This window comes from Onychomys torridus, chromosome 4, assembly GCF_903995425.1.
Source record: "Onychomys torridus chromosome 4, mOncTor1.1, whole genome shotgun sequence".
NCBI lineage: Eukaryota > Metazoa > Chordata > Mammalia > Rodentia > Cricetidae > Onychomys > Onychomys torridus.
The window spans coordinates 68,927,690-68,951,006 of NC_050446.1; the positions used below are offsets into that span (position 1 = coordinate 68,927,690).

The following is a 23,317-nucleotide window of genomic DNA, read 5'->3' on the forward strand; positions in this document are numbered from 1 at the left end:
GAGGCACAATTCAGTGCACACTCACTGGTAATTTAACATTCACTCAAACATTTCTCACCTAACACTGATTAGTCTTTTGAATAAATTTTACTTTACTCATTCCAGACAGAGTTTCTCTCTGTAGATCAGGCTGGCCTAATCAAAAGCATGCACCACCACTGCCCATTTTCAATCCACTATTTTAAACAAAGCAAAAAGGGAAATAACAACAAAACACTTGGGAGGTCAAAGTAGGAGGTTCTGGAGTTCAAGGTCACACTCAGCTATATATTAAGTTAGGAGGCCAGCCTGGAAGCAAAAAGGTGGGACTAGAAATACTGATGATTCAGTCCTTGGTCGGGAAACTCTACTATATCATCCTGCCATCAAAGGGACTGCTGAGAAACCAGTACTGGCTTCTCCACAAGGGAAGTGTGTGGTGGGGCTATCATAAAAATCCTAGGTAGGTGCCCCCAAACGCTCTCCCTAAAATTTATAAAGAAAAGTCAAAGTCTTAAGACATACGTGATCCAACAGATTTATTTTTATTTGCAAATTAACTTTTTGGAATTTTGAAAGTTTCTTTTGCCAGATGTAAGTAATGATAACTTAATGTGGTGAACAATAGCAAACTTGAATTTTCAATCCTACTGCATATTCTTCTGCTGTAAAACAGAGTCTTGTATTTGTCACTTAACATACTTAAGAATCTGAACTGAGCCCAGCAGTGGTGGCGCACGCCTTTAATCCCAGCACTTGGGAAGCAAAGCAAGGAGGATCTCTGTGAGTTTGAGACCAGCCTGGTCTACCGAGTGAGTTCCAGGGAAGGTGCAAAGCTACACAGAGAAACCCTGTCTCGAAAAATCAAAATAAATAAATAAATACATAAATACATAAAACTAATCTTTTAAAAAAAAAAAGAATCTGAACTGCTTTGTTATAACAACTTTGGTTGCTTACAATAGCTTATGGTGGATATGCTGCTATATTTTATATACCACAGCTTTATATACCACTACATACTTTGCTAAGATTACTATGTGTAAGCAACTAACAAAAACCCACAAAAGTCCTTTAATTTTATATATATATATATATATATATATATATATATATATATATCAATGATAATTAAAATATAACCCAAATCAAAATAACCATAAACCCCTATAAGCTAAGTACACCGACTTATTTAGCAAGTCATTTTCTTCTCTCTGGGCCTATTTCCTCAAATGAAAAATAGAGTAAGACCAGATCAGTGTTCTATGCTGAAGACCCACATAGATGGACTTCAAGTATTCCAAAAAAAAGCTCCCTTATATTATGTACAAAATCAATCAATATCAATCTCTCTCTCTCTCTCAACTAGTTTTCAGTTTCATTTAAAAACTATGGAGCGGAATTTAGCTCAGTGGTAGAGTGCTTGCCTAGCAAGCTCAAGGCCCTGGGTTCGGTCCTCAGCTCTGAAAAAAAAAAAAAAACAAAAAAAAAACTATGAAGCTTGAACAAGACCAATCTCAGCAGATGCTAGGTAAAGGCATGGTGGCTACAAGCTTGAGGCCAGCCTTGACTAGTCAATGAGACACTACCAGAAAAAGAACAAAACAAGCCAGCTGTAGCACACTAGGGAACCAAAAGCAAGGATCTCATAGAGTTTCAGGCCAGCCTAGTCTACATAGCAAGTTCCTACAGCTACAGCTATACACTAAGACCCTGTCTTAATCTAAAAAGAAAAGGGTGGTGGAGGGGTAGGCCCTAGAGAGATAGCTCAGAGGTTAAGAGCATATACTGCTTCTGCAGGACATGAATTTGGTTTCTATCATCTACATCCAAGGTTCAGATCTGCCTTTATCTTTAGCTATAGGGAATCTAATGCCCTCTTCTAGACTCCTGCACATCCACATAGTTCCCCCACCCCCACAATTACAAATAAATCTTTAAACCAGCACTTGGGAGGCAACGGCAGGTAACTCCATGAGTTTTGAGGCCAGCCTAGTCAACACAGTGAGCACCACAACAACCAGAGACCATGTAAAGAAACCCAATCTTGAAAGGGAGGGAGGGAGGGAAAGGAAAAAGACACAGAGGGAGGGGGGAAGAGAGAGAGGAAGGGAGGGAAGAAGGGAGGGAGGGAGGGAGGAAGATAAAAGAGGGAGGAAAATGTCTCTCTCCATGATCAATCAAGAAAGAAAGTCACTCTGGCCAAGAAACTACTCACATATTCCAATTTAAACTGAACCTGATTTGGTTTAAAATGATCAATTTAGCCAGGCGGTGATGGCACAAGCCTTTAGTCCCAGCACTCAGGAGGCAAAGGCAGGTGGATCTCTGAGTTGTTTTTTTTTTTAAAGTTTGCAAGAAATTTTAGGCCATGACTTACTGGGAAAGATAATTCATCCTAAGGGACCTGGGTGTGCTAAACAAAAAACCTCTAGATAATCCTTTACCAAACTCATTTAAATAAATAAACAAAGCTTCTCATTTTTGCCCCCTCTTTTAAGACACAGTTTGTGTAGCTGAGGCTGGTCTCCAACTTGCTATGTAGTTAAAGCTGGCCTTGAACTCCTGATTTTTCCTGCCTCTACCTCCCACTATGTCTTGCTCAGTTTTCTACTCTTACCTTGAAGCAAAGAAGTAAACTGGGAAAGGTGACCCGTGCCTGTAATTAATTCTACCTCTCAGAAGGCAAAAAGGACTGCTCAGAGTTACAGGCTAACACAGGCTACAGAGTAAGATTCTGTCTCAAGGACAAAGGAAGTAACAGAGTGAGGGAGGAAAGAAACTAAGACTGAAACGGAAGCAGCTAAAAACAAAAGAAGTTATTATCTTATGAGCAAAGATAGCAATCTATGAATACAGAGAGTTCTCAACTGATGAAACTATTAGCTGAGCATACATACCTGAAATCTCAGCACTTGGGAAGCCGAGGCAGGAAGATCAGGAGTTCACAGCCAGCCGTGGTTATTAGATACCGAATTTGGGGCCAACCTGGGCTCTTGAAACTGTCTCCAGAGAGAAAACTATATTTAAAAACAAAAACAAGGCCAGACATGGTGGCACAAGCCTTTAATCCCAGCACTCTAGAAGCAGAAGCAGATAAACCTGAGTCTGAGGCAAGCCTGGTTCACACAGCAAGCTCCAGAACAGCTAGGGCTATATAAGAGAGACCCTGTCAAAACCAAACCAAAGCTGGGCATGGTGGCACATGCCTTTAATCTTAACATTCTGAAGTCAAAGACTGGTGGATAGAGATCACTTTGCAGAGGTGAGAGACCTGTCTGATCAATATAGTGAGTTCTAGGCCAGCTGGAACCACACAATGAGGACCTGCAAAACAAAACAAACAAACAAACAAACAAACAAACAATGGCCAAACAACAAAACTAGCCTCTGTCTAAAACAGTAAGAGAAAAAAGAGGAAAAGTACTTAGCAATTTAAGCCTTAACATTTTTGGGTTCTCATGGCAACCAAAGCATCGTGCTGAACATACTGTATATAAAGCACGTAACCGGAGGCTTAGCTAGTAAAGTCAAACTAGGACATATGTGCAATGTGGGCGACATTATTCTGAGAACTTTAAAATCTTTTAACTTTTACTCTGTAGTCCAAAGATGAAATACTAGTCAACTATGCAGAAGGAAGGTGCAAGCGCAAGTAAGAGGTACAGAGAATATGTGAAGAAGCAAAGAGATGACAGACAAGAAAATCCACGCATCAGAAAAATGAACTCCAAATGTGGTTCTCTCCCACTGTGAATCAACCTGGAAATGGAGGCTTCAAGTCAAGACTGCTAGTATCAAGATACCATTCAGGGGTTGGGGATTTAACTCAGTGGTAGAGGGCTTGCCTACCAAGCGCAAGGTCCTGGGTTCAATACTCAACTCCAAAAAAAAAAAAAAAAAAAAAGATACCATTCAGGATGTGCTTTAATGTGGGTTCAGTTGAAAAGAGGGCTCTGACAAAGACCAGACAATATGGCAAATATGGCTGACCCCAGGGTAATCTAGAGAAAATGGTGTTTTCTTTCTCTTTTTTTCTAGCTCACAGCATATTGGCTGTTTAGAATTCAAACACAGTATCACCTGGGCCTGGTGACAGAATACAGAGTTCAATTCCCTAGTACAGGAAAAAAGAAAGGGGAAGGGAGAAAGCAGCCAGTTTCAGAGCTAAAGAGTTAAGAGCGTTACAGGTGGTGGTGGTGGTGGTGGCGCACGCCTGCAATCCCAGTACTCAGGAGGCAGAGGCAGGTGGATCTCTGTGAGTTCGAGGCCAGCCTGGACTACAAAGCGAGTTCCAGGAAAGGTGCAAAGCTACACAGAGAAATGCTGGGGGGGGGGGGGGGGGTTTAAGAGCACAGATGTGTGGGATTGGGAGGATCAAGCTTTAAGAACAGGGCAGAGCTGGAGAGATAGCTTGCAGCTAAGAGCACTGGATGCTCTTCCAGGGGATCAGGGTTCAATTCCCAATACTGACTAACAACATCTGTAACTTCAGTTAACTCTAGTTCCAGGAAGTCCAATGTCCTCTTCTGCCCTCCACAGGCGCTATACATGTGGCACACAGACACACACAAGAAATACAAACATTCATACATTAAAAAAAAAAAAAAAAAAAAGTCTTAGAAAAGGAAGAGGAAGGAGAGGAATGAAGAAGAAAGAAGAGTGAAGAACAGCTGGGCTATACAGGTCAATAGAATGCTTGCCTAAAATATATGATGTCCCAAGTTCAATCCCAGTACCTCCGATTACCACTGAAGAACAACTTAGACTACAAAGATAAGGTCAAGAGGTGACAAACAACATCCTGTATCGCTAAAAAACACATAAAGCCACGACACTCGGTCCACCTACCTACCCAAAAGAATTCAACGAGAGTAGACATCATAACACATGCCTGTAACTGTCTATAATCACATCGTCCATTCAGATGGCAGACACAGGAAGATAGCAAGTTAGAGGCCAGCCTAAGCCACGTGAATAAGTATTCTAGACAGGCCTGGAATACACAGCAAGTCTGTTTCAAAAAGCAAGACAAAAAACCAGGGCTGGCTTGGCAGGTTTAAAAAAGAAAAAACAAAAACTTGCCACAAAAGCCTGAGGAAGCCTGGTGGTGGTAGTGCTCTCGGGCAGCAGAGACAGACGGATCTCTGTGAGTTCAAGGCCAGCCTGGTCTATAGAGTGAGTTCAAGGACAGCCAGGACTACTTCACAGAAAAACCCTGTTTCAAAAAAACCAAAAAGATTCACAACTGCCTCTGACAACTAAAGTATCCAATTATACTCTGAATACAAGACAAGTGCTGTGGTCTTCAACTGCCAAAATTCAAAAAAGCCAAGAATGACAGCACTTGGGAGAGGAAACCATGGGGATCTTGAGTTCAAGGTCAGCCCTGGCTACATAAGAAGTTTAAAGCTATCTTGGGCTGCAAGAGCTCCCATCTTACCCAGACAGGGGGATTGAGATCCATCCCTGGTGCATGGGCAGGCTTCTGGGAATCCGGTGCCTGTGGTGTAATGCCTTGCACAGCCTTGGTGCAGTGGGGAGGGGCTTGGACCTGCTTAGGCTCAGTGTGCTGGGCTCTGCTGGCTCCCCATGGGAGACCTCGATTTGGGGGACATGGAGATGCAGGGTGGCTTGGGAGGGAGGACTGGAGGTTGGGAGGAGGAAGGAGATGGGATCTGTGGATGCTATGTGGAGTGAGTAGAATTTTTCTTAATAAAGAAAAATGGAAGAAAAAAGAGCTCCCATCTTAAAAAAAAAGGGGGGGGGGTGTTGTGGGGGGGTGAGCCAGGACTGAGAAGGCATAGGCAGAAACACTCAGCTCTCAAAATCTAAAGCTTACCTGAGCTACATAGTAACTATACCAGGTGAGCCAAAGTTAGAAAATGAAACCCTGGACCAAAAAGATCCATAAAACTTCAGAGCTGGATTTGTTGACAGATTCTAAATTGGAGGCTAACCTGGACTACATAAGCAAGACTCTCAAATAATAAATATCACATTTTCTTTCTTTCTTTTTTTTATAGTACCAGTAGTCTAACCCAAGACCTTCTTCTGTATGCTAGATAAATTCTCTATTGATCCACATTCCTAGCCTCACTACATTTTCATCACAACATTCTCTATTCCACTGAAGAGAACCAAAACTGCCAACAGCATTTTCACTTTGGTTTTCTGTAAAGACAAAGGTAAACACATGTTTGTGTTTGCTTAAGTTAAAAGATATAAATAACCCTGAATTTTTGTTTGCTTGTTTTTTCGAGACACGGTTTTTCTGTGTTGCCCTGGCTGTCCTAGAACTAGCTCTGTAGCCCAGGCTGGTCTCCTACTCAGAGATCAGCCTGCCTCTGCCTCCTGAGTGCTGGGATTAAAAGCATTTGCCACCATTGCCTGATAAAATTTCATTAAAAAAAAAAAAAAGTACCCACTTTAGTTTTAATTTTTTATTGGGGGGGTTTCATGTACGTCAGTCTGGCCTCAAGTGTCCTATGTAGCTGGAGCTGGCCTCCAGTTCCTTATCCTCCTGCCTTAGCCTCCCATGTACCAGAATTTCAGCTATGTACCACCAGATCCAGTCTATATGTACTCACACTTGAAACAAAGATGAAAGCATCCAAACACATCACAAAACCAGAAAACAATTTGCCTGTTTGGTTTCCGATTCTGCTTTAACTGTATTTCAGATCCAGGTGTAGTGGCATACACCTTTAGTCCCAGCACTCAGGTCTTGGTGAGTTCCAAGCCAGTCTACATAGGGAGTTCTAGACCAGAAAGAACTACACTGTGAGAGGGCTAAGGTAGGGGTGGGGTTGACATTCAAGAGGACAGGAAAGCAGGAAAATAAATGAAGGCCCACCTCTACTATACAGTAAGTTTGAAGACAGGCTGGATATTAAACTGGCTCAAGAAAAAACAAAATACTGAAGGCCTTTTTTAGGCAGTGGGCTTTTTAGTTCAGTCATCTCATCTTATTATGTATATTAGAAAGTACAATAAGCTCAATATGGCATTTATTCTCACATATTCCTTCCCACTTATTAAAGGACTAGTTTATTCCAAATATGGTATTATCTTTACAAAGTTCTAGGGTTTAGGCATGACATAACTCCTCTACAGAATTACCTGTCTTCTCAAGACTGACAAGCAGCTGGGCGGTGGTGGCGCATGCCTTTAATCCCAGCACTCCAGAGGCAGAGCCAGGCGATCTCTGTGAGTTCGAGGCCAGCCTGGTCTCCCAAGCGAGTTCCAGAAAAGGCGCAAAGCTACACAGAGAAACCGTCTCGAAAAACAAAAAAGACCGACAAACATGACTTAAGGAGGTAAAACTGCCCTAACTGTAAAAAAAATAAAATAAAATTGAGAATTATTCTGATCTACAGAGAAAAAAAAAAACAACAAAAAACAAAGCATCTAGCTTTAAGAAGAGAAATCCACATAAACTGATTTCCCTTAGAACTCTATCTAGCAGTAAGCTCAGCAAGATGGCTCAGTGGTAAAGGCATTAGCCATTAAGCCTGACAACCTAAAATGGAACCCACATTATTGAAGGAAAAAATTAACTCTCCCCAAGTTATCCTGTGACCGTCAATACTGACAACCAACATGCATGTACAAGCCTGTGTCAGAGCATGTACATACACACACACACACACACACACACACACACACACACAAAGCAATAAAATGTAATGTTTTAAAATGGGAGAACTGGGCAATGGTGGCGCATGCCTGTAATTCCAGCACTCGGGAGGCAGAGGCAGGTGGATCTCTGTGAGTTCGAGACCAGCCTCGTCTACAGAGCTAGTCCAGGACAGGCTCCAAAGCTACAGAGAAACCCTGTCTCAAAAAACCAAAAAAAAAAAAAAAAAAAAAAAAAATCATTTAGGGCTGGGGATTTAGTTGCTTGCCTAGCAAGTGCAAGGCCCTGGGTTCAATCCTCAGCTCAAAAAAAAAGAGGGGGGGGGGAAAATGGGAGAACCTCCACCAATGGAGCTTTTGCCAACTAGACAACCTTAAACTAAAGGGAGAGGTGACAGCTTTCTACTCAGGACCCTGCAGAATGGTTTCCTTCACTATGCAAAAAGGTTCCATGCATATCTCTCAGGTCTCCTAACCTCCGAAACTGAGATTTCATTATGAAAAGTAGAGATTAATGAATGAATAGAAAGCAGACTAGAAGGGAAAGTTAAAACTGGCTTTTTGGAGCCCATTCCCTGTGGTGGGACACCTTGCTCAGCCTTGACACAATGGGGAGGGGCTAGGCTCTCCTTCAACTTGGTATGCCAGACTTTGTTGACTACCATGGGAGGCCTTACCCACTCTGAGGAGTGGATGGGGGTAGAGTGGGAGGGAGGTGAGGAGGCGGGAGAAGGGGAGAGAGGGGGAACTGGGGTTGGTATGTAAAATGGAAAAAATTTCAATTAAAAAAAAAAAAAAAAAAGGCCTGGGTTGAAATCCTGCCTGTCTCTATGTGAACTTAAATACGGCATTTCATTTTCCTCATCTTATTTCCTCAGTTGCAAACTGAAAAAAAAAAAAAAAAAATTTCTAACCCTCCTCTGCCACCCACCCACTTCCCACTGATGCACCTTACCATAATTAGGCAGCTTTTTAAAGCTTCTAGTTAACAGAACAAATAAATTAAAACCTTAAACTTTTTTTTCTATTTCTGGTACATTGCAAATGTGCAACAGTATTTTATCAGTAGTTAATGTCACACAGATCCTGATATGGCTTTTCTTTGAACCTTAGTGACAGCTACGCAGTGACAAGTTGTAAGCAAAGAGGTTGTTACCATGGAGACTCACTAGGATTCCTGGGGGTGGATCCAGCAGGCTTTTTTCTTTTGTGAAAGCATTTTTTGATATTCTCACTCTTGCAATTCAGAATGCTGATCTAACTTTTCCTCAGCACACTGCTTTTAAGAAGTATTACCACATAGCATATAATTCTGAACAAATACTTAAAATTATCATTAGCTCTTTCTTGAAAGACTCAATACAGTCAAGATTCAATCCTCCTCTGTTCAAAAAAACAAACTAGGTGTGGTGTGATATCACACAGCTGTAATGTAATTCTAGCACTAAAAATGCTGATTCAGAATTACTTCCAGCTTGAGGCTGACCCATAACCCAATTCCCCAAAGCCCACATCCAAAAGAAAAAAGAAACTAAATCGACATTTCAACAATTTATGTTTCCATTTCCTTCTACACAAGCACACTGTCTATATTATATATCGGTATTATGATTAAGAGTTTAACATTCTTCCAACTTGAAGAAACTTCAGCTTCCTTGTATGATTGTTAGAAACATTTTCAGCCTGACAGATATTGGTGGTACATGTAATCTCAGTATTTGAGATTTGTGCTACATGAGACCCTGTCTCAAAAAAGGGAGGTGGGGTCAGGGACTGGTTCTATGGTTAAGGGCATTTGAGGCTCTTGCAGAGGACCTGGGTTTGGTTTCCAGCACCAACAAGGAAGCTCACAATCCTTTGTAACTCCAGTTCCCAGGGATCTAATGCCCTCTTCTGACATTCACAGAACACTGCATTCATGATGTACAGACACACATAGAGGCAGAACATACATACATATAAATATAAAATTAATAGATCTGGAACAAACCGGCTATTGTGGAACATAGAGGTTTACATCCAAATTCCAAGACTGCCTCTCAAATTGCTATTGTATAGACAGAGGTGATAAAACTCAGCAAGATTAAACGACACTCCCAGCTGCTATGTGCTGCCTTTCGGGTCTCCGAAGACCCACTGCTCTGAACTGTTGTCTTAGTTTTGTAGTACTAGGAATTAAACCTAGAGACCTGTGCATGCTAGACACACATTTTATCAGTTACATCCTCAGCCATGCCTATACACTTATTTAATATTTATATTTATTTCTTGTGTGTCTTCCTTACGTACATGTAAGAGCACAACATGCATGCCTAGTGTGAGAAGGCAACATAGATTCCCTACAACTGGAGTTACAGAGGTACAAACCACCCTGTGAATGCTAGTAACTGAACTTGGGTCCCTGACCACTGAGCCATATAGCTCTAGCCCCCTTGTTAAAATTTTTATTTTTAAATAGTCTTCTTAACTTGTCCCCTATCCTTGACTTGTGATCCTTCTGCTTCAGCCTCCTAAACAGCTGAAATTACAGACAAGTGCCTTTGGTTTTTCAAGACAGGGTTTCTCTGGCTGTCCTGGAACTTACTCTGTACACCAGGCTGGCCTCAAACTCAGATCTGCCTGCCTCTGCCTCCTGAGTAATGAGATTAAAGGCATGCTCCACCACCACAGAATACAGATCATAGGCTGGAGAGATGGCTCAGCAGTTAAAAGTACTGGCTGCTCTTCCAGGACCCAGGTTTGATTCCCAGCACCCATATATCAACTCACAACAGTCTGTGTCCAGTTCTAGGAGATTCAATGCCTTCTTCTAACCTTTGAAGACACCAGGATGCACGTGGTACAAAGACATACATGTAAACAAAACACTCACATACACAAAAATTTTAAGCCAGGAGGTAGAAGAGCATGCCTTTAACCCCAGGACTCAGGAGGCAGAGGTAGACAGTTCTCTGAGTTTGAGGCCAGCCTGGTCTACAGAGAGTTCCAGGACAGCCAGGGATACACAGAGAAACCCTTTCTTGAGCTGCCTACTCCCCCCTGCCCCCCAAAAAACTATCTCACATTCACAAGCTAAAGGGAAAAAAATGGCTCACAGGAGATTAGGTATCAAGAAAGGCAATTCAGAATCTAGTTTGTGTTCATTTACTCACCTAAGCTCTGCTGTAGCTGGATCACAAGTTGTTTTTAGTTTCCTAACTCCATCATCTACAACCCAAATGAGTTTAGTAAAGGTCTGTAAGCTGTTTGTTTCTTTTCTTTTTTTTTAATACCATTTTTTTAAAAGATTTATTTATTTATTATGTATACAGAAGAGGGAGGCAAGAGGACCCTAACTTCAAGGATTGCCTCGATGCATGAAAGCCTGTACTAAAAGATAATGTGGGCTGGAGAGATGGCTCGGAGGTTAAGAGCACTGGCTGTTCTTCCAGAGGTCCTGAGTTCAATTCCCAGCACCCACATGGCAGCTCACAACCATCTGTAATGAGATCTGGTGCCCTCTTCTGGCTTGCAGGGACATATGCAGGCAGAACACTGTATACATATATAAATCTTTAAAAAAAAAGATAATAGAAATGTATAAATACTATACATTAACCCTAAAATGTATGGGAACTACAATAAGCAAGAATAGGGTGATTTCTGTTCCCCAAAACCTCAACTATGAACTGTTAATGCAGGAATGAACAGGAAAAAAGACACCAAATGCCAGTGAGATGATAGCTCAGGAGGTAAGGCACCTACTGCCAAGCCTGGAGACAGAGCCCACTCCCACAAGATGTGCTTGGACATGCACAAGCACACTGTGTCTCATAAACCACACACACGTGCACGCGCAATAAACTGCTATGGTTACTAGTCTGGTTTGGTTTGCCTTTTCTCACCATGTACCTGTGGCTGGCCTGGAACTTGCTATGTAGACTAGGCTGGCCCCAAACTCAGAGTCACCTTCCAAATACTGGGATAAAGGTCTACGCCACCATGCCCGGCATAAAAAAACAAATTTTTTTTAAAGAAATTTTAAGGCAAATAGAAATTGAACTACAAGCAGGGAGAGGTTGAAGAACATTCCTAAACACAAAACGCAAAGCTTGTTTCTCTTACTGCCTAAGAAATAGGGACCTGGCAGGAGTTGGAGGCACAGGCTTGAAACCCTAGCTACTCCAGAGGACTGAGGAAAGAGGATCAAGAGTACAAGGCCAGCAGCTTGGGAAACTTGAGACCCTGTCCCAAAACAAGTAAAGGGAGGGCTTGGGATATTAACTCATGGTATAAGCTTGCCTACCACAGGGCAAGGCACAGATTTCCTTCATTATCACTAAAAACAGGGACCTGTGGTAGTCTGAATGTAATTGGCCCCCATAAGCTCACAGGAAGAGGCACTGTTAGGAGGTGTGGTGCTGTTGGAGGAAGTGTGTCACTGTAGGGTGGGCTATGAGGTTTCCTTTGCTCAAGCCACTCTGTGTGACAGCTCTCTTCAGCTGCCTGCAGATCAAGATGCAGGACTCTCACTCCTTCTCCAGCACCGTGGCTGCCTGCAGGCCACCATGTCCCGTCATGATGATAATGGACTGAACATCTGAAACTGTTAAGTCACCCCATTAAATGTTTTCCTTTATAAATGTCCTGGTCATAATGTCTCTTCACAGCAATTAAAAATCCTAAGACAGGATCTAGCAAATAAATAATCTTTTACTACATAAATAGCTCCCAGTGAGATATCCTTGAAGAAAGCCTCTCACAAAACTTAAAATGACTCTACGTCCATAACCAGTATTGATTGACCAGGAAGAAATCAGTTAGACAATAAAGGTTAAATGGTTATAAATTCAAGTTGTCGTCACTATCCTGTTATCCTTCTAGCCCTTGGTCCCGACAAGTCTCTTGCTCAGACGGCAGTTGGAATAAGGCAAATGGCTAGTAAACAGCACAAGGTTTCTCCATAGTAATAGCATAGAAGTCAGCAGCAACAGCAAGCAGCAAAACTGACAGAATTTACCCAGGAAACAAACACTGAGCTGTGTGACTCCAGTGTGGGGGAGGAGATTAGTGGAGAAGAGTGTATCCCACACACAAAAGATACAAGCACAAAGAGACTGGAAAAAGCCTACAGTAAATATCTGTGCAAAATAAACTAGCAAAACTTTAGCATTTATATTCAAATATAAATAAAATTGGGTCCACAAAACAACAACAACAAAAACAAACAAACAAACCTGTCCACTCAGAGCAGACTACTAGTTACCCTACATTATCACCAAATATCACTCATTCTCCATTCTCTGCTAGAATCTGCTTCCACCTCACAGGGAACGAAAGGGGGAAAGAAGGAAGAGAACCTGACAACAGTTCCGAACCTGGAGCTTCTTTTCTGAAGATCAGCAATGGTATGGAAATCCAACAACCGACCTTACACAACTGAAACAACATCAGGAAGTGAACAGCTCTGGAAGCTGGGCTTGGAGTGGCGGGCACAACTTTAATCCCAGCGCTCCAGAGGCAGAGAGAGGCAAGGCAGGTGGGTCTCCGTGAGTCTGAGACAGCCTGGTCTACACAGGTAGCTGCAGGTCAGCCAGAACTACAGAGAAACACCCTCTCTCTCAAAAACAAAGCTGGGGAAGAGACGTTCAACCAGTCGCCTCCGTTTTGTTAGACTGAACACAGCTGACACTACCAAAAGCACACTCTAACCAACCGTGACCCCTTTCCCTTCAGGAAAACCACCAGACTCCTCTTCAGCATTTGCTACCAGGTGTTCTAAGTGCAGGGAAAGAAAGTCAAAACGGTGCACCCAAAGCTGTTCAGAAATGTAGTCCTTTTCCTGGCAGGTAGGTACAAAGGTCCTTGATTTGAGATCACACAGAACTAATGTCACATTTAAATTTAAAGCTAAAATGCTTTGAATCACATAATGAAATATACTCACATCAAGTCCTTTAACTAGGTCTTCTCCCCTTTTGAAAGGAATAAAAGTTTCTATGAAATTCAAGCTCTCTGCATACAAGCTAGAAACCCTGAAGCATAGAAAAGTTATAATATAAGAAAAACTATATACAAAAGTACAATAACTATATACCATATATACAAGCAAATACCTAAACAATATCTAGTCCATTTGCATTTGACAAATTCAGAGGAAATAATTCCATTATCTATCCTATTTTGGTAAGTCCAAATGTACCTGATTCATTTTCTGTCCTAACTTACATTACTAACAGAACTGTCTTATAATGCCTTTCAAATTTATACACTTACACCTCTTTAGTGAGTTTCTTTTCTGAAATTCTTAACAAGGGAAACTGTAACTAACTAATCTTCAACTCCATCAGAGACCCAAGAAGGAAATACTATTACCTAATAAAAAATAAAAACAGGGGGTTGGGGATTTAGCTCAGTGGTAGAGCGCTTACCTAGCAAGCGCAAGGCCCTGGGTTCAGTCCTCAGCTCCAGGAAAAAAAAAAAAAAAAAGGACGTCCAGGTCAATATGTTAGCCCGGTGGTGGTGGCGGCGGCGGCAGCGGCGGCGCACGCCTATAATTCCAGCACTCGGGAGGCAGAGGCAGGTGGATCTCTTTGAGTTCGAGACCAGCCTGGTCTACAGAGCTAGCTAGTCCAGGACAGGCTCCAAAGCTACAGAGAAACCCTGTCTCGAAAAACCAAAAAATAAATAAATAAAAATAAAAATAAAACAGGAAGTGCATGCAAGTAGTTAAAAAAAAAAAAAAAACACGCGAGTTGACAGAAACAGCCAGCTGCCTGGACAGTCACCTGATGTTTCTCCGCAGTGTTGAGGCATCATCTTCAGCCTATAGGCTTAGCATATCTGACAGACTCATTTGTGAATTAGGATGTACACAAGGTTAACAGTTCAACCTCACATTTGGTGAGAGCAGTCCATGTACCAGAAACACCTGAATTCCATTAGTGTTATGTCATGATTCAGGATTTTAAATTCTGGAAATTGTTGATGTTTTTTTAATTCAGCTGTCCAGCTATAACAGCCCTAACAGGAATGCTGAGGCACAAGGCTTGAGAGTTCAAGGCCAGCCTGAACCAGACCAGGCTACAGAGGGAAATCCTGTTTAAATGAGGGAAAAAAAAAAAAAAAAAGCGCCTATCTAGCCATTTGCCGAGAGAAAAAAAATTTAGAACCATCCTTCTAAGTTTTGTTGTTTTTATGAGGAGGACGGGGCAGCTGGTGGTGGTGTTTTTGAGCCTGAGCCAGACTCCTGCTATGGAACTCACTGAGATCCACCTGCCCAACTTCCTAAAATAAATATAGTTGTTGGGATTTGTGCATGTGTGTATGTGTTTTGGTGTGTGTGTGTGATTTTTGAGATAGGGTCTCACTATGTAACCCTGGCTGTCCTAGAACTCAATATGTAACCCAGGGTGGCCTCAAACTCACAGAGATCTGCCTACCTCTGCCTCCCTAGTACTGGAATCAAAAGCATGCACCACTGCCCCCAACACAATTTTTAAAAGGGGCAGAAAAACTGGCTATCACCACACTAGTCTAGAGAGCTGAGTTTGACTCCCAAATCCACATAAAGATGGAAAGAAAAAAAAACAACTCCAACATAGAAATCAGTTGTCCTCTGACCTCCTTACTCAAGACCCGGCACTCATGCAAACACGTGTAAACACACAAACTAGTAAAATTTTTTAAAAAAGCCAGGAAATGGTTGGCATATGCACATGTCAAGAAAGAACTCAAAGCCATCGTTGGCTATATAGAAAATTGGGGGGTTGGGGATTTAGCTCAGTGGTAGAGCACTTGTCTAGCAAGCGCAAGGCCCTGGGTTCAGTCCTCAGCTCTGACAAAAAAACAAACAAACAAACAAACAAACAATTTGTTGGACTTTAGGCTACATGAATTAGATTGTCTGGAATGAAAGGGAGAAGGGGGGAGATACAGCCCAGTGGTTAACAGCATTTGCTCTTCTAGAGGAAGCTAGTTCAAATTCCAGCACCCATGTCAGGCAGTGCACAACTGCCTGTAAACTCCAGTTTCAGTGGATCCAATGCTGTCTTAGACAGAGACACATACATGGGAATAAATCATTTCTTTTAAAGCTCCTGCCTCCAGGGTCCTTAGCCTGCTGAATTCCTGTCCTGACTTCTTTCATGTGGAAGTGTAAGCTAAATAAGCCCTTTCCTCTCCAAATTGCTTTTGGTGGTATTATCAAAGCAAAGGTAACCCTAAGACATTTATTGTATAAAATTCTCAAGAAACCGTGTAGCACTGTGACAGAGGAAACCGCCTTATCAACACTGCCCAAGTCATAAGCTGAGTTTGACTTCCCAGTCCACAGTATTATCTTTATTTTAGGTGTGTGTGCTGCCTGTGTTTATGTATATGAACCACGTGTGTCCAAGCTATGAAGGCAGGAAGAGTATCAGATCTCCTGGAACTGGAGTTACAGACAGTGGTGAGCTACCACATGGGTACTGGGAACTGAAATTGGGTCCTCTGAGGAGCAGCAAGTGTGCTTAGCCTGAGCCATCTCTCCAACCCCAATATCTTTATTTTAAAAATAAGAAAAATGGGATTGGGGATTTAGCTCAGTGGTAAAGTGCTTGCCTAGCAAGTGCAAGGCCCTGGGTTCGATCCTCAGCTAAAAAAAAAAAAAAAAAAGGAAAATAGCACCAGAAACATAAAGGTCACAATGGTGATAACAAATTTTAAGCCTAGCACGCTAAACTGTCACAACTTTTCTCCCAAGCTGTGTCCCATGTGAAGCACACCATTTTTTCAGTCAGGCAGTGGTGGCACACTCCTTTAATTTAATCCCAGCACTCGGGAGGCAGAGCCTGGAGGATCTCTGTGTGTTGGAGGCCAGCCTGGTCTACAGATCGAGATCTAGGACAGGCTCCAAAAACTACAGAGAAACCCTGTCAAAAATACAAAACAAAACAAAAAAACCATTTTTTTTTTCAAATCATTTTAAGGATTCTACAATCAAAAAAAATCAAGTCTCAAATTTTTATCAAACTTTCCTCCTCCTCCTCCTCTTCTCTGGTTTTTCATGAAAGGGCTTCTGTTATGTGTAGACCAGACTGCCCTAAAATTCACAGAGATCCAATCTAATTGCTTCTTCTTCTGCCTCTTGAGTACTGGGGTCAAAGGCATGCACTACTACCGCCCAGCAAACTTTTCTTGGTTCTATTTTCCTTCAGTGTTGGCCATTTCAGTGTGTCAAGGCATATCAAACAAAATTGTGGGTCAACAGCAATCAACTTTGGGACCTGTTAGAAATTCAACTCAGAAAGACAGGCATAGTGGCTCACTCACAAGACTCCAATTTAGGATGATAAGGAAGATGATCCAAACAAGTTTACAAACAATCTAGGCAACGTAATGAATTCCAGACTAACCTCAACTAAGTAAAATTTGGTCTTTAAGAAAAAAAAAAAAGGTTAAAATTGTCTAAATCTAACCGGGCAGTGGTGGCGCACGCCTTTAATCCCAGCACTCGGGAGGCAGAGCCAGGTGAATTTCTGTGAGTTCGAGGCCAGCCTGGTCTACCAAGTGAGTTCCAGGACAAGATCCAAAGCTACACACAGAAACCCTGTCTCGAAAAACCAAAAAAAAAAAAAAAAAAAAGTCTAAATCTAAGTCCTAAAACTAAAAACCTCAGAGGGAAAATTTTATGGCATTAAACCTGATAATAATATAATGGACATGATATCAGGCCATCCACCAAAAGTGAAAACAAATGAGATGAGCTCAAATTTAAGAATCTCTGTGGTTCAGAGATCTCAATAGTCAGGTATGATGCACACGCCTACAATCCCAACATTCAGGAGGCAGAGCAGGAGGACTGCTGCATGTCTGAGGCCAGCCCTGGTAGTCTACACAGTGAAATTTGTGTCTTTTAATAAAAAAGGTGGGAAGTAGCCAATTAACAACATGGAAAGCAAGCTACACCATGGGAGAAAATATCTGCAAATCATCATAAGGAGTTAGAAACTTGTAAATTGAAGTAGTTCTTTTGCCCCTCATTGTAGTAACACAGAAGCCAGGCGCCAGGCAGCAATGGCGCATGCCTTTAGTCCCAGCACTTGGGAGGCAGAGCCAGGCAGATCTCTGTGAGTTCAAGGCCAGCCTGGTCTACAGAGTGAGATCCAGAACAGGCACCAAAACTACACAGAGAAACCCTGTCTCTAAAAACAAAACAAAGAACAAACAAAAACAACCCAAAGGCTGGGTGTTGGCATGGCACATGCAGAAGCAGGCAGATCTGAGTTTGAGGCCATCCTGGTCTATAGAGTGAGTTCCAGAACAGCCAGGACTACACAGAAGAAAAACAACAACAACAACAACCAAAACCCTAGGGGCTGAAGAGATGGCTTGGCAATTAAGGGTGCTTGCTGGGCTCTTCCAAAGGACCAAAGCCCAAGTTTGGTCCCCAGTTACCCACACAGGACAGACAGCTCACAACCACCACCTTGTAACTCCAGCTTCAGGGTATCCTGAAGCAGATGTCTGCTGCCAACTCTGATAACCTTAGTTCCAAGACCTTCTTGGGAGAAAACTGAATCCCAAAAACTGTCTTTTGGCTTCCTTTCAACACACCTACACATACATGCACAAGTAAATACATTTTAAACAAAAATCACAGAAACAAGTATTGTAAAGCTTATAAAAGCTGGAATGCTTATCACTGTCAATGGGATTATAAAATGGCATAAGTGGGCTGGCTTGAGATGTTGCTCAGTCTGTAGAGTACTTGCTTTTCATACACAAAGCTCTGGGTATCAGTTCAATCCCTAGTACCACAAAAACCTGGAGTGGTCATGTGCTTCTGACATCAGTATTTGAGAGGTAGAAGCAGGGGAAATCAAACTTTCAAGGTCACACCACATATAGCCTGGGATAGATGACTTAATAGTTAAGAGCATTCATTCCTGCTCTGCCAGGAGTTACTTCAGTTCCCCGCACCCATATCAGATAGCTCCCAACAACAGCCTGTAACTCTAGCTCCAGAGGATCCAATGCCCTCTTCTGGCTTCTGTGGGCACTTCCACACATGTGGCATACATATTTATATTCTCATTCTCTCATATTCATTCTCTCTATCTCTCTCACACTCTCTCTCTCTCTCTCATCCTAACACTTGGCAGAGGCAGGCAGATCTGAGTTTGAGGCTGGCCTGGTCTACATAGAAAGTTCAAGCTACATAAGAATCTTGTCTCAGAAACAAACACACACCCTGAACCTCAAAACAGCTCTGGACCTAGGGACTCAAGCATAGGATAAGGATTGTAACCCTATAAGCAAAAGAATGAAAGCAAATCTTCAACAGGCCAGGTATGTGACACAGTTTCTGTAGCATTTACATACTAAGTTTGAGGCTGGCCAGGGCTACATACGTAGGAAGGCTGTCCCAACAACAAAACAAAACCAAAAAGAAAAAGAACAGTAATACTACACTGAAAACCACTCAGTTGTGTATTTTAAATGGATAAATTATATGGCATGTGAATTGCAAGAAGGCAGATGAAAGAATTTAATCAAATCCTATTACTCACTGGTTTAAAGAGTACAGAGCTATTTGTTAGGATCCTGAGCAGAGGAGCCTATGCTCTTGGTTCCTCCAAATGACAGCTGTTTTTTTCCCCCAAGGTACCCCACCACTGTTATCATCTAACAGCCTACTTCCTTATTAGGTCCAGTATCTCAGTAAAACAGAGTTAAAGGAGCTAGTACCCACACTCTAAATTTCGCAACAGAACTCAAATGTTCATTATTAAAAAAAAAAATCACACAATGGACATAAACACAATAAATGTTAGGTCTCTTTATTTCCTGTCTTACTTTTCTGACCCACATATTTAAAAGAAGGATTCCTCTGCTCCTATGCTGGAGTATCTACTGGCCTATCTCATATGTTCAGAAACTATTAAATACAGAGCATTATTTAAAATGAGTCTAGGAGCTGGTGAGATGGCTTAGAGGACCTGGGTTTGAATCATAGTTCCTACAGTGGCTCAGAACTCCAACTCCTGGGGGTCCAACACACTCTTCTGATTCTCTGGGCAATACACACGGTAATGTACATGCAAACAAGCTGGTAAAATAACATGCTTAGGCATAAAATGTGGTTGGTAAGACAAACCAAGCCAGGTGGGAGATGGTGGTATGGCCTTTAATCCCAGCACTTGGGAGGCAGAGGCAGGCAGATCTATGAGAATTCCAGGCCAGCCTGGTCTAATAGTGGATTCCAGGATAGCCAAGGCTGTTACATAGAGAAACCTGGTCTCAAACAAAACCAACCAAACAAAACCAAACAAACCAAGCTTACTGCCTACTATTAAAGCTTAAAAATATCACAGCCAGGTGTAGACACAATCCTGTAAATCCAGCACTTGGGAGATAGAGGCAGGAGTCAGGAATTCAAGATGGGGGTGGAGGAGAAGCCTACTATGGTAAATAATAAATGCTTCTTCACCACATGTAAGACAGGAATGGTGAAACATACCAGTAATCCAGCACTCGGGGAGCTGAGGCAGAACTGCAGTGAATTTCAAGGCCAGGCTAACCTACAAAAGAGAAACCTGCTCCCAGGAGAAAGACAAAAGTATGTGCTAGGAAGACAACTCAGCGGCACACAGCATGCCTATCACCTGTGGGAGGCCATGAGCCATTCCCAACATCACAGAAAACAACAACAAAAGGCCGAAGATGAAATAAAGACAAAATTTGGAAGATGTGGTGGTGTACACCATAATTCCAGCACTTGGGAGGTAGGCCAGTCAGGATTACATAGGAACACCCCGTCTTTAGGGGGTAGTGAGGGTATAAAATTGCAAACTCCTCCCCCCCCCAAAAAAAAACTTAACAATTTCTAAAAGGTAAGATTTCACCTGGATGGTGGTGGCGCATGCCTTTAATCCCAGCACTTGGGAGGCAGAGGCAGGCAGATCTCTGAGTTTGGGGCCAGCCTGGTGTAAAGATTGAATTCTAGGTCAGGGCTACAGAGAGAAATCCTGTTTCAAAAAAAACAAAAAATTAAGATTTCTTCCTGTTTGACTTACCTGTACCTTTTATAATGAACCTGCAACTTCAGTAATAAGTATATGTAGGGCTGGGCAGTGGTGGTGCACACCTTTATTCCCAGCAGTTGGAGGGCAGACACAAGAGGAGCTTTGTGAGTTCAAGGCTAGCCTAATCTACAGAGTGAGCTCCAGGACTACAAAAAGCTCAGCCTCAAAAAACAAACAAACAACAACAAAAAGTGTAGAAAAATAAATAAGGCTGAGTAGTGGTGGCACACACCTTTAGTCCCAGCACTTGGGGGGACTGTAAATTAGAAACCAGCTGGACTACATAGTAAATTCCAGGACAGCTAGGGCTTCACAGGGAAATCTTGTCTCAGGGGGGAAAAAAGAAAGAAAGAAAGAAAGAAAGAAAGAAAAAGAAATAAATCACCTGGCTCCAATTTTCACTATCTGGCCAGCTGTCACCATGTACAGTCACAGAGAAGAGGAACTAACACCATGTGAGATGGGCACCAATCCCTACAGGATTTTGAAGATTAAACTAAGGATCAAAATGAAAGAGTGATTTGACCAACTAGTAACCAACTGCAAAAAGATTTCTATAATGCAGGCTAACTTCAAGCCCAGAGCCCTTCCCATTCCACCACATCTTAAAGGGCAAATCAGCATCGTTGCTCGTGATAGTAATTGTTTCATTTAAAAAAAAAAAAAAAAAGCAAGACAAGCAAACCTCTGGTAGGAGAATGTTCTAAGAGCACTTGCTGTAACAACCTTGGGCAAAGAAGTCACTTTACCTTCTGAGGGCATCCGAAAAGCACAGAAAAGATGTGTCAACTATCTGGAACAGCCCCTCCTACTAATAGATCCTTAAGAATATCCAAGGGGTAAGAATGAATGAGAAAAGCAGCGACCTGTGCTCTAGAGCCAAGAGCCATTCTTAAGAGAAACAGGTGGTAGAGAAGAAGGAACCAAGAGGAACCCTAAGCTTGACGGCCAAAGCAACAGCTGAAAGTCTCAGCTTTGCTCTACCAGAAGCACTGCTTCGATCTTCCCGAAGTCATGATCAGAAGCCGCACTCACTCAATAAAGCTAAAATATGAGAGAAAAATCAGTGCGGCTGAGGTCTGTCCAGCCTAACCTCCGTGATTTCCCAAGTGCACTTGTTAATGCCAAAACCAGAAAGAACTCGAAGTGATGCCATTTGAAAACACCTCCATTCTCACTAAGGATTAAAAGGGAAAATGAAACTCTGGAAAAGGTGAAAAGTGCAATTAAAACCTCTTCAAAGAATCGAAGACGGAGAAAAGACCTTTCAAAGGTGAAGTTCCGGTAAAGCGTGCAAAGGGTGTTTGTAACCTCAACACTGCAGACATGATGAACAGACGACACGCACTTTAAAACTGATCAACAGCCTTTAATACAACATTACCTCTGAGGACCACAAAGGTTCCGTTTTGCGAAAACAGACTCTGACCAAAATCTCACACTTTCCACCCGGGAATCAGTCGCTAAACCAACGGGAAAGCTCCTTAAGAGCATATGCAATGGTCTGAGAGAATTAAAACAACACCCTGCCGGAACGACCAAAAACCAAGACACCACCGACTTTAAATCCGAAGCCTGGTACCTAGCGAAGAAAGCGCGTTCAAGAGCTGTCCGCGCTCCTGGGTGCGAGATTCGAGCCCTGTTACTAGGCCTTGGCTGGGTGAGCACCTGATGTGGGGGGGAGGGCGAGCCGAGGCGGACCCACTGCGAGAGCTGAGGGAGCTCCGGAGGTTGGAGAGAAGCGCTGCCTTCCAGGGGCGGGAATCTGGGGCACCCCCGGGGGTGGGCACCGAGAACACGTGGGGCGACAGGGTCAAGGGGGAAGAGGCATCTCGGGCAGACAGCTGGGATCTCACCCAGCGGACCCAGAGAGGAGGAGGACTTGGGTGCCGTGCAGGGAGCAAGCCCTCGGGGCCTGGAAAGTGAAGGCAAAGGGCAAGGGAGCCGGGGCAAGGCCACGAGGAGGGCGGGTCTCCCCGGGAGCAGGGGCACGCGCCGGGCGGACGCGAATGGGCCCCGAGTTCCGAGCAGTCCGCGGCCTTGTCCCCGGGGTGTGGGGAACCGGGAGCGACCGCGCCCGGAGGGCCCTGTGACCCGCAGCTGCCCGAACCGGACCCGCCCCGCGGCGCCTCCCTCCAGCCTCCCTCTTCCCTCCCTCCACCCCGCGGCCCGTTATCCTGCGGCCGCCGCACTCACCAGCGGCTGCACCTGAGCCTGCCGCTGCCTCAGCTGCTGCCTGCGCCTCCGCAGCCGCCGCCGCCTCGCTGCTGAGGCCGAGTCCCGGGGGAGCCTCCGCGTCCCGCCGCCGCCGCCTCTGCCACTGCCGCCGCCGCCAGAGCAGAACACCCCAAAATGGCGGCACTTCCGGCACCTACCACCGGCGGGGAGGGCCGCGGAGGAGGGGGCGGGCGGCTAAGGGGGAACGTACCACCGCGGCGCCGCCCGCCAGCGCCGAACGGAGAGGAGCGCCGCGCAGGGGCGGGCCGAGTGCCGGCGCTGCAGCGCCCCCTCTGGCTGAGCCGTGGAGGAGCAGCCGCTCCGAAACCCTGGGGGCCCGCGGGCGGAGCCCTCAGCCCTGGGAGCTGCAGGGGCGCATCTCTTTGTCTCAGAGCTGTACTAGAGGGGAGACCCCGGCCTGGGAATTGCAGTTC

General features: G+C 43.6%; 1 protein-coding gene across 5 annotated transcripts in view; it reads right to left on the bottom strand.

Moving 5' to 3' along the window:
* The window catches only part of Celf1 (CUGBP Elav-like family member 1), an 80,161-nt gene extending 57,062 nt beyond the window's left edge, over positions 1-23,099 (bottom strand). For 2 of the 5 annotated variants that reach the window (XM_036186619.1, XM_036186615.1), the window contains exon 1: positions 22,863-23,099. The gene's annotated coding sequence lies outside the window, so the exon portion shown is untranslated. The remainder of the gene's footprint in view (positions 1-22,862) is intronic. The other 3 variants (XM_036186622.1, XM_036186621.1, XM_036186618.1) reach the window with 2 other exon arrangements.
* Between the last annotated feature and the right edge of the window lie 218 nt (positions 23,100-23,317).